This window comes from Pygoscelis adeliae, unplaced genomic scaffold, assembly GCF_000699105.1.
Source record: "Pygoscelis adeliae isolate BGI_AS28 unplaced genomic scaffold, ASM69910v1 Scaffold218, whole genome shotgun sequence".
Taxonomy (NCBI): domain Eukaryota; kingdom Metazoa; phylum Chordata; class Aves; order Sphenisciformes; family Spheniscidae; genus Pygoscelis; species Pygoscelis adeliae.
The window spans coordinates 5,209,317-5,218,772 of NW_008825433.1; positions in this window are offsets into that span (position 1 = coordinate 5,209,317).

Below are 9,456 nucleotides of genomic sequence, written 5' to 3' on the forward strand. Positions count from 1 at the left end.
TGTTGGGAGGCAGAAGCACGGTAGCATGTGGGATTGCCTTGCAGAACTAACGTATAGACCCTTTGCTACTGATTCAACTTGTGCAGTCAGTGCCAGGATCTCAGGGCAGAAGAGGGACTGAGTATTAGTATCTGAATATTATGTATGCAAGGTTAATGCAACGGCAGCAAGCATGTAGAGGAATAGGGGGAACAGTGAGCTGATGTATGCATGATACTGAAATGGGTTGCAGACTACTTACTCATTTTATTTCTTACCCAATCAAAATACTCGGAGAGGGAATTGGGAAAATTGCTGCTTTGTTTGTTTCAGAGACTCATGGTGTAGAATGTCTGATAAACTGGCCCAATATTGACTACCGAAAGAAATGTTTGAGGATTGTTTTTTATTAAAATTCTTAACCTACAAAATCCTCTGAGCCCAAGGAAAGGGTGTACTGAAGCAAGATTAAGCATACAGAAGGATTTTCAATGCATTAACTTCTGTGTCATCTATACATGCAGCTGTCATGGTACTAACTTCAGAGAACCGATATTTTTGTCATCTCCTTGGGGAACCAGGAGAAGACAGAACTCTCAGAGTCTATTTGTGTCTGATCATCTGTTCGCTTGCTGTAACACTTTGCATCCCTCATAATATTTTCATTCTGCTGTGCTTCCAAAATGAAGAAACTACGGTTTTCGTTTTGAAAGAGGTATTGTGGCAGACTAATTCAGAGTTGAGGAAAAGCCTGATCCGATTCCTACAGTAATAGTGTGGTTCATAAGTTGCTTTGCAGTCCTAGAGTAAGGAAAGTCAGTGATTCAACTTGACTTGCCTGTATTTCTGTAGTCTGCTTCCCTGGCTGAGAGGGACAGTAGGAAAACTGGGAAGTAAACCTATTCTGGATAAATCTGACAGGTACTTGTGTAAAAGGCGAGGAGGGGAGGGTGTTATTGATCCTGCCAAATCATTTGAGTCAAAGGTGGTAACATAATGTTGTTACAATGAAATACTGAACAACTAAGAATTCTTTGGAATTCCTTGATTTCGAAGTCTTCAGCCTGCTTAGTTCTATGGAAAGCTCTAAAAGCATCAGTCCTGTGTCAGATACAAAAAAAAAGAAAAAGCTAATGTCAAAGTATTAATGAAAGCTTCTGACTTTAATGGCTTTCATTCCCGTGTCCTGCAACTAGACGAATTCTGTCTGATAATTTTAAATATTGTAGAAGATGATGATTGTCCTCAAAGAATGAAAAAGCAGAAAATTTAGGTTTCACGTTGGAGCTGTTTTATTTTTGCCTTCAAGGAAGCTGAATTGGCCTCTGCAAATAAAAGCAAATGTAAAACTGTGCAGAAGTGAAAGCAAACATTGTATCACACTCATATCTGTTGTTGACTCTTGCTTGTAACACCACTTCTGGAGAAAGATGACCGTACAGCCTCAGCTACCAAGACCTCACAAGTATAGCAGGCTGTTGTCACGTTAAGATGATGCTTCAAATTGCCTCTCTGCTTAGAGGCTTTCAGGAGCATAGCCAAAAAGAAAAAGCAGCCCTGTGTAGGGAAGCTAAACTGCAAGTTCTGTTTTAAAAGAAGGTAGAAGGAAAAGGACATGGGAGGTGGGATGAAGGCAAGAATACAAGTTCCGTGTTTGGGTGGTCTCTGGAAGTGGTAACCTCATCTGGCTCCCTCTGCCTGGGAGCACAGCTCTGAGGATCGCGCTGCGGCAGTGTGGTGCCAGATTTTTTTCTTCTAGCTTGTGCCCCCTATTGATTTTGGTGTCCAGGGACTGCAAGATCTTCCTCTCAAACTTTGGATAAAATAACATGTGTCATCCAATGTGAGTTTAACTTCAGGCATGTTGATTTGGTCCTTGTTTGTCAACCTGTGTTACTTCTGTGTTTCACATGATCAGAGTGCAGTCCCTGGGTAGCATCTCAGTATACCTTCTTCATTTGTCTTATTACTCGTTTTTTGCTCATTTTAATGCTTCTCCATGTTGGGCTGACTTAAGACTCTAGCCTTTATGCAACATTGCTCCTGTCTTGTTTTTGACAAATCAAGCCCTTGGAATATAACACTTGGCAGCTGTGTGGGTTGAATGCTGAAAAGTGTAAGATCATATGCAGGCTATAAAACACCATGCTGCATCCAACCAAATAAATGTGAACTCTACTGTATATGCTGCAATACTGCAAAGATATTGTTGTAGGGGTTCTGTCCTGTCTGGATGTGATAAACCCATGTCATTATGTTATGCAAAGGTATATCTCTGCATTGTCTTTTATTTAATATTTCAAAGGAAAACAGATGACATCTGGAAAACAAGCTTCACTGGCAGAACTTCTCTTGTATGCTCTGTTCTCAAATGTGTCATAACTGTTGATGAAAACACTAGTGATTTGCAAAGGCGCTACATATAACTGCCTTGGCAGGTGGATGGGTGGGCGGGAAAGAGGAATATGGCAGATAATGGGACAGTGGACCTTGAGCCATTGTGACAATGAGCTGCGGAAGAAGTTAATTTGCATTAGTTAAAACCAAAATAATCTACTGCTCTCAACTAGAACTGCAAAAGCCATACAGATTTGATTGTATTCTTCTGTAGCAACCTCTATACAATGGTAGATGCAGAACCCATGAAATTATATACTGGAGGTTTTGGTTTTGTGTGTGGTGGTGTTTTTTAAATAGCTTTGTGGTGATTGTTTTTCTATCAAATCCTTTTTTTTTTAACTGGAGAACTAAGTTTGTTTAAAAATAAAGAAGTGTAAATGGAAATGCATTCAGTGAGAGAAAGGTCTGTGAAGGTCAATATGTCTGATTTAGCTGGGTTTTTCTTGTAATTGAGCTTATTGGAGGGATTGCAGTGATGGGATGACAAACTGGTGACCAGGTTTATGTTGCTATAGGACTCACGATCCTAGCTAACTCTAAAAATAGCTAACTCTCTACACCTTGCCTTCTGATCTAGCACCATGGCTCTTTAAGAAGAGCAATTGTTATAGTAATTTGAAAAGTTGGGGGAGCTTAACTTCCTTGGGACACTTGGTGTGAAAGGTGAAAAGATTTAGAGTTTTTCTTGCCTAGTGAAAATACAGGTTATTTACAATGAAGTGAAATTCGCTGTCCCTGGGGTTGTGATGAAGATTACTTTTGGGTTTTTTTGTGAAATCCTCTTTATTTTTTTTGTGCTTGGAAACTCAAATGTTGCAATTCCCTGGCTCTGTGGGACTGCAGGCTCTGTCTGTCTCTCTGCTGAGCCAGCTCTGGGACTAGACCATTGCTGGCTGTTACAGAGAAACCAGTCAGTTATAAGCTTAAGAAACAGATCCTTTTAAATGCACCTGGTTTGGTGTGTCATAAAGAACCAGCTTAACTAATTGCATTTTAAACCATGGCAAGAGTAGCCAGAAGTCCAGCTTTGACAGATGTTCTTTGCTTTGTTTTGCTTCAGCAGCTCAGAGATCTTCAGGATGAGTCAGTTGCCCAAATGTAGGCATCTAGTGCTGCTACAGTATTCAAGACCCTGTATGCAACTAACAGATATGATGTAAGGTGCAGGGAAAACCTGCACCTCGCTGCAGCTGTGGCAGGAGACAAAGCAAGGCACTTGTGCATGTTGAAAGGAACAGTAGGTGCCTGTGATCAGGCATCTGAATTCCTAAATCTCTTCTACTTTTTCAGCCCTATATATCCCTCACTCCCTGTACTCCATTGTGATAGTACATGATAGCGGAGTCCCTCAGGGGTCTGTGTTGGGATCGGTACTGTTAGTGTCTTTATTAATTACATGGACAGTGGGATTGAGTGCACCCTTGGCAAGTTTGCAGGTGACACCAAGCTGAGTGGTGCAGTTGATTTGCTTGAGGGACGGGATGCCATCCAGAGGGACCTCAACAGGCTCGAGAAGTGGGCCCATGTGAACCTCATGAAGTTCAACAAGGCCAAGTGCAAGGTCCTTCGCCTGGATCAGGGCAATCATCAGTTCAGTACAGGCTGGGTGATGAATGGATTGAGAGCAGCCCTGCAGAAAAGGACTTGGGGATACTGGTGGAAATTGGACATGAGCTGGCAAATGTGTGCTTGCAGCCCAGAAAGCCAGCCGTATCCTGGGCTGCATAAAAAGAAGGGTGGCCAGCAGGTCAAGGGAAGGTGATTCTCCCCCTCTACTCTGCTCTCATGAGACCCCACCTGGAGCACTGCATCCAGCTCTGGGGCCCCCAGTACAAGAAAGACATGGACCTGTTAGAGTGGGTCCAGAGGAGGGCCATGAAAATGATCTGAGAGCTAGAACACCCCTCCTATGAAGAAAGGCTGAAGGTAGTTCAGCCTGGAGGGGAGAAGGCTTCGGGGAGACCTTATTGTGGCCTTTCAATACCTAAAGGGGGCTTATAAGAAAGATGGAGAGAGACTTTTTACCAGGGCATGTAGTGTGATAGGACAAGGAGTAATGGTTTTAAACTAAAAGAGGGTAGAATTATATTAGATATAAAGAAGAAATTATTTAGTATGACGGTGGTGAGCCACTGGAACAGGTTGCCCAGAAAAGTTGTGGGTGCTCCATCCCCGGAAGTGTTCAAGGTCAGGTTGGATGGGGCTTTGAGCAACCTGATCTAGTGGAAGGTGTCCCTGCCCATGGCAGGGGGATTAGAACTAGATGGTCTTCAGAGGTCCCTTCCAACCCAAACCATTCTATGATTCTATGTTATTACAACATTTTTAATGAAATGCTGAGTTCCTCTTCCAGTAGTACAGGCTACATTTTGTTTCTAAATCTGTGAGGGTAGATCTGAAGCACTCTTCTCATCTTCAGCTTTGTAGCTTGCGCTGCTCCTACAACACTGCTGAACTTTGCCTTTGTTCTTTCCATAGCGTTTCTAGTGCTACACCTTTTGTATCTGTCTAAAAATGCAGTTTAAACTCTTTATTCTGCTATTTTGCTTGCTCTGTTGTATAACTGCATCAATAAAAGTCCTCTTCTAAAGAGCACTTCACAAAGCATGTGTCTAGATTTGCAATGCAAAGTAAAATCTCCTTGTACAGGAGTCCTATAGTCATTTAATTCTTATAAATGCTGGCACACTATGTCTCGCACTAAAATTGTGGGATTACTTTCTGCTCTCCAAGAGTTTGGGAGTTATAGTTGCTTTTTTCTTCTGTCTCTCTGCATAGTTGCTCGGTAGTTTCTTCTGTCATGTTTGTGACTGGCTTATATAATACATCCTTGACAGCAACATTTACCAGAACAGACGAAAAACAATATTTTCTGGTAACAATGGCTGTCAATCTAAATATGTGTCTGCTTCAACTGTAAGCATATGGATGCATGAGTCCTACGGTGACCAAAAAAGAAACCTCTTTCCAGGCTGGGAAAGCTCTTCGTGGGGCAGAAAAACTCTGCAGCTAACTGTTCTCGTCCCAGGTCTGCCCATCACTGAAAACAGAACCAATAGAATAACCCCTGGAACACAGGTTTGTAACACATTTTCAGCCTATCCTACCTGACCTACAGGAGTTTGAATTTATTTATTTATGTCTCTAGAAGATTATGCTTAATTTTGTAGCATGCTGAAATATTAGGCTGTACTTTATTCCCTTGATTTTGAGACTGTATACTATGCAAGTTGATTTAGGTGTTAAAAAAATTTGCTTTGACATCTATGCCTCTGAATGCCAAATACTTTGCCTTGATCCAGAAAACGCTAGGGGCCAAGAGATATTATTCTCATTGAAATGCACCTTGTCAAAACAAAAGTTTCAGGGATGGGAGGAGAAAACCGGTCAGTTTCAAAGCACGAATGAAGTATCCCAGGACAGACCTGGGATGTCTGGTCCCGGAGAGGAAACCCTTGTGGTCAGGGCTCAATTCTCCTGCCTGTTCAGACAGCTAATGTATTTGGAACGATTTGTGAAACGGTAAGTCAGCTGAACTGGGAGCTGCCTGTGCCTAGTCAACAGAAGTACTGAGAGCAGGAATACGCCTCAAGTTAGTTTTGTTTTTGTTCTTTAAAATGCCTTATTTGAGACTGGGCAGAAGCATTCTGCATTTGGAAATCCGCATTTCCAAACCTTCTTTAGGAGATGCACATGCTTATCCTTTTTTTCCTTAATCTAGCAAGAACAGGTCTTAAGAATAAGGGCAGGTGGGGTGGTGATTAGTGTGCCCTGTGCTATTATAGACTGCTATGGGATTGAGCGCAGCCAACCCTTCCTTCTGAAGCTGTGCAGGTGTGCAAAAGAGGAATAAAAAGGCATGAGGGCAGGCAGGCCAGGATGAGGGACCATGTGGTGCAGTGGTTATTTTCAGCTGAGAGAGAGATCAATCCTGAGATTCAGCCTCTGATTTAAAACAAACAAACAAGAACAACAATCACCACCAAAATCAAAAACTCAAACAAAAAACTCCACACAGGTATTTTTATACGTATTCTTATCTTTGACAGGAGTGTTGTTTGTTCTTTCAGGATGCTCTTTGGATGGGCTGAAACTGTTTTGAAGCTGCTCAGGCAGAGGATGAAATGGAATGGGAGGGATCTTGTGTACTTTGGGAAGTTACGGAAAGCCCAGTGTTACTGTTCAAGACTGGAGGTGTGCTGTCAGTCCGGGCTGAGCAGCTCTGAAGAGACAGGTAGAGGAGGAGTGTCTCTTTAGTGTGTTGATCGGATATAAGTGCCTGATGAGAGCTTGCTCTTGCAGCTTTGAGTTCAAAAGCTTGATGTCACGAAACTTGAAGTCTTAAAACAGTGACAGAATAGAGGGGTCTCCATGGTTAGACAGCTGGTGAAACACTGTTTACAAGATTTGCCTTTTTCAAAGTCCTGGCACTTCTTGTTTTTCTTGAAGGTCTCGTAAGTGCTAAGCTGCTGCAGCCAAAGAGAAAACTCAGCTGGCAGATGTTGCCAGGGAGTTTCTCGCTGAACCCAGTAGCTCCTTTTCTGGGAGCTCATTTGCTGCTTTTCACTGGTAGGGAGGATGCTGAAAGGTTTCTTTTTCTGGCGCTCTTGAGCTACTGAAGTCATTGGTTCATTAGTAACTAAGGGACAGAAGCATTTACAGGAAAAGCTCCTAGAAGCTGGCAATAGACTTTTCTCTGAAAGAAAAGTTGTTTTGATCCCCTGTTTGTTTTTTCTGAAGGGTGAGGGATTTGTCCAGAGTGATCCAACTGCTGATGAAGTATCTTGTAAAACATGACTTGGGAAGCATAATTAATGTTATATCGTGTGATCTGTCAAGCAGCCCTACAGAAGGGACTGAGAATAATGACTTTACCTCAAAGGGTCGCTTAGTCTTGCATAATGTCAGATGACTACATTAAACTCGATACTGTGCAAAGTAATATGGGAAGAGAATGCAATAAATACAGAAATCTGGGGGATGTCAGATGTCCTAAAGTATGATCTCATTTTCTGATCTCTGGAAAAGGTATTGCTCAGGTATCTTTAATGACACTTCTTTTGCACTATCTATAGTAGAGACAGCATTGTAATTTTTGATGTACCTCCTCCTTTGACATAGCTTCAGTACTTAAAGGAGAGTAACTGGACTGTCAGAGATGTTGCCTATAATGGATTCAGATTAGCTCATTACACAGAAGTTGAACTAAGTAGTTGTAAAATCAGGTTAAATCTCATCTCTTTGAGGGAGTGAGGGGGGAGTTTGAACAATAAAGCCTGCTCCCATGCTGACGCATTTCCAGAATCTCTTTTCGTTTTCAAGAAGCATTGTACTTGAAGGACTGATCCTCAACAGGATTGCTGTGTCATGGCGTGAACAGTGGGTCAAAGGACTCTATTAATACGAAGTTCACTGTTGGGTGTTTTGGTTTAGTGTTGGTTTGTTGTTGTTTTTTTTTTTTTCCCTGCAACAGTTAAAGAAACATAACTATTCTTACAAACTGGTGGTTGGAGTGTCAACATTTGCAGGACCTTTTTTTGACAAATTTATAGTAACTGTTGAGAAATTGGATCTTGACTGATGGGCTTAGGGAGGTAGTAATAGCATCCTGCCATTCATATGCTGTCATAGAATCGTTTAGGTTGGAAAAGACCTTCAAGATCATCAGGTCCACCACTGCTAAGCACTGCCAAGTCCACCACTAAACCATGTCCCTAAGCACCACATCTACACGTCCTTTAAATACCTTCAGGGATGGTGACTCAACCACTTCCCTGGGCAGCCTGTTCCAATGCTTGACAACCCTTTCAGTGAAGAAATCTTTCCCAATATCCAATGTAAACCTCCCCTGGCACAACTTGAGGCCATTTCCTCTTGTTCTATTGCTAGTTACTTGGGAAAAGAGACCGACACCCACCTCGCTACAATCTCCTTTCAGGTAGTTGTAGAGAGTGATAAGGTCTCCCCTCAGCCTCCTTTTCTCCAGGCTAAAAAACCCCGGTTCCCTCAGCCGCTCCTCATAAGACTTGTTCTCCAGACCCTTCACCAGCTTTGTTGCCCTTCTCTGGACATGCTCCAGCACCTTGACATCCTTCTTGTAGTGAGGGGCCCAAAACTGAACACAGTATTCGAGGTGTGGCCTCACCAGTGCCGAGTACAGGGGGACGATCACTTCCCTACTCCTGCTGGCCACACTATTTCTGATACAGGCCAGGATGCTACTGGCCTTCGTGTCCACTCTGAGTTGAATAAACCTGTTAGGTGGCCAGCTTAGCTTCCACTGTGTTGGCTTTTATTGATGCAGACCTATAGCTTATGCTGACATAACAGATGATTTAATAAGGTCCGTATTATACAGGAAAGAATATCAAGTCAGAATGAGCATAAAGCTAGTAACGTGCAATCTTCACCTATCTTGGACTTAGTTGCTGTGCTGATCCTGAGCAGAATAGCCTTGGAATAATGTGTCGCATTAGACTTCTCAAAAAAGGGCAGTAAAGTTTCAAAGTAACTCAGTGGTGCTTCTGAGATAAAAGGCAGTAAATGTAATCTGAAGCCTCCTCTCACGAGGTAGATATGTCATCGTTACTATCCAAGGGAAGAATACCAAGGCCATACCAAAGTGTGGTTCAATGCCAGGTTGCCTAGCTTTTGCTTTTGAAGACTAAGATTAGCATTTTGGAGGTCCCAGTGGCTGTAACATTACATATGAGCCTTTAGCAGCAAGTTGAAGTCTTGCTTATTATCCTGAAATGTTAAAAGCATGAAAAAGCTGTAACGTAAGTGTTCCCATTTAAAAACAGACAACCAAAGACATAAGAAATACAAATGTAAGGAGGCCTTTCTTATTCTGTTGCATGTAAGACCTTTTATATGGTGATGGGAAAAGAGGGAAGATAACCCCAGGAGTCACTGGCTGCTTCTGAAGCTCCGAGAATTCTCCCTTCTACTCTGAATGATGCCATTTCATGGTGCATTTTGTCTGGTCTGAGCCCCCTGCAGGTTTATACTCTGTGTGCTCAGGTTTCACTGTATTAGAATAGTGCTTTTGTAGTATTGATCACCTTGGATCTGTGC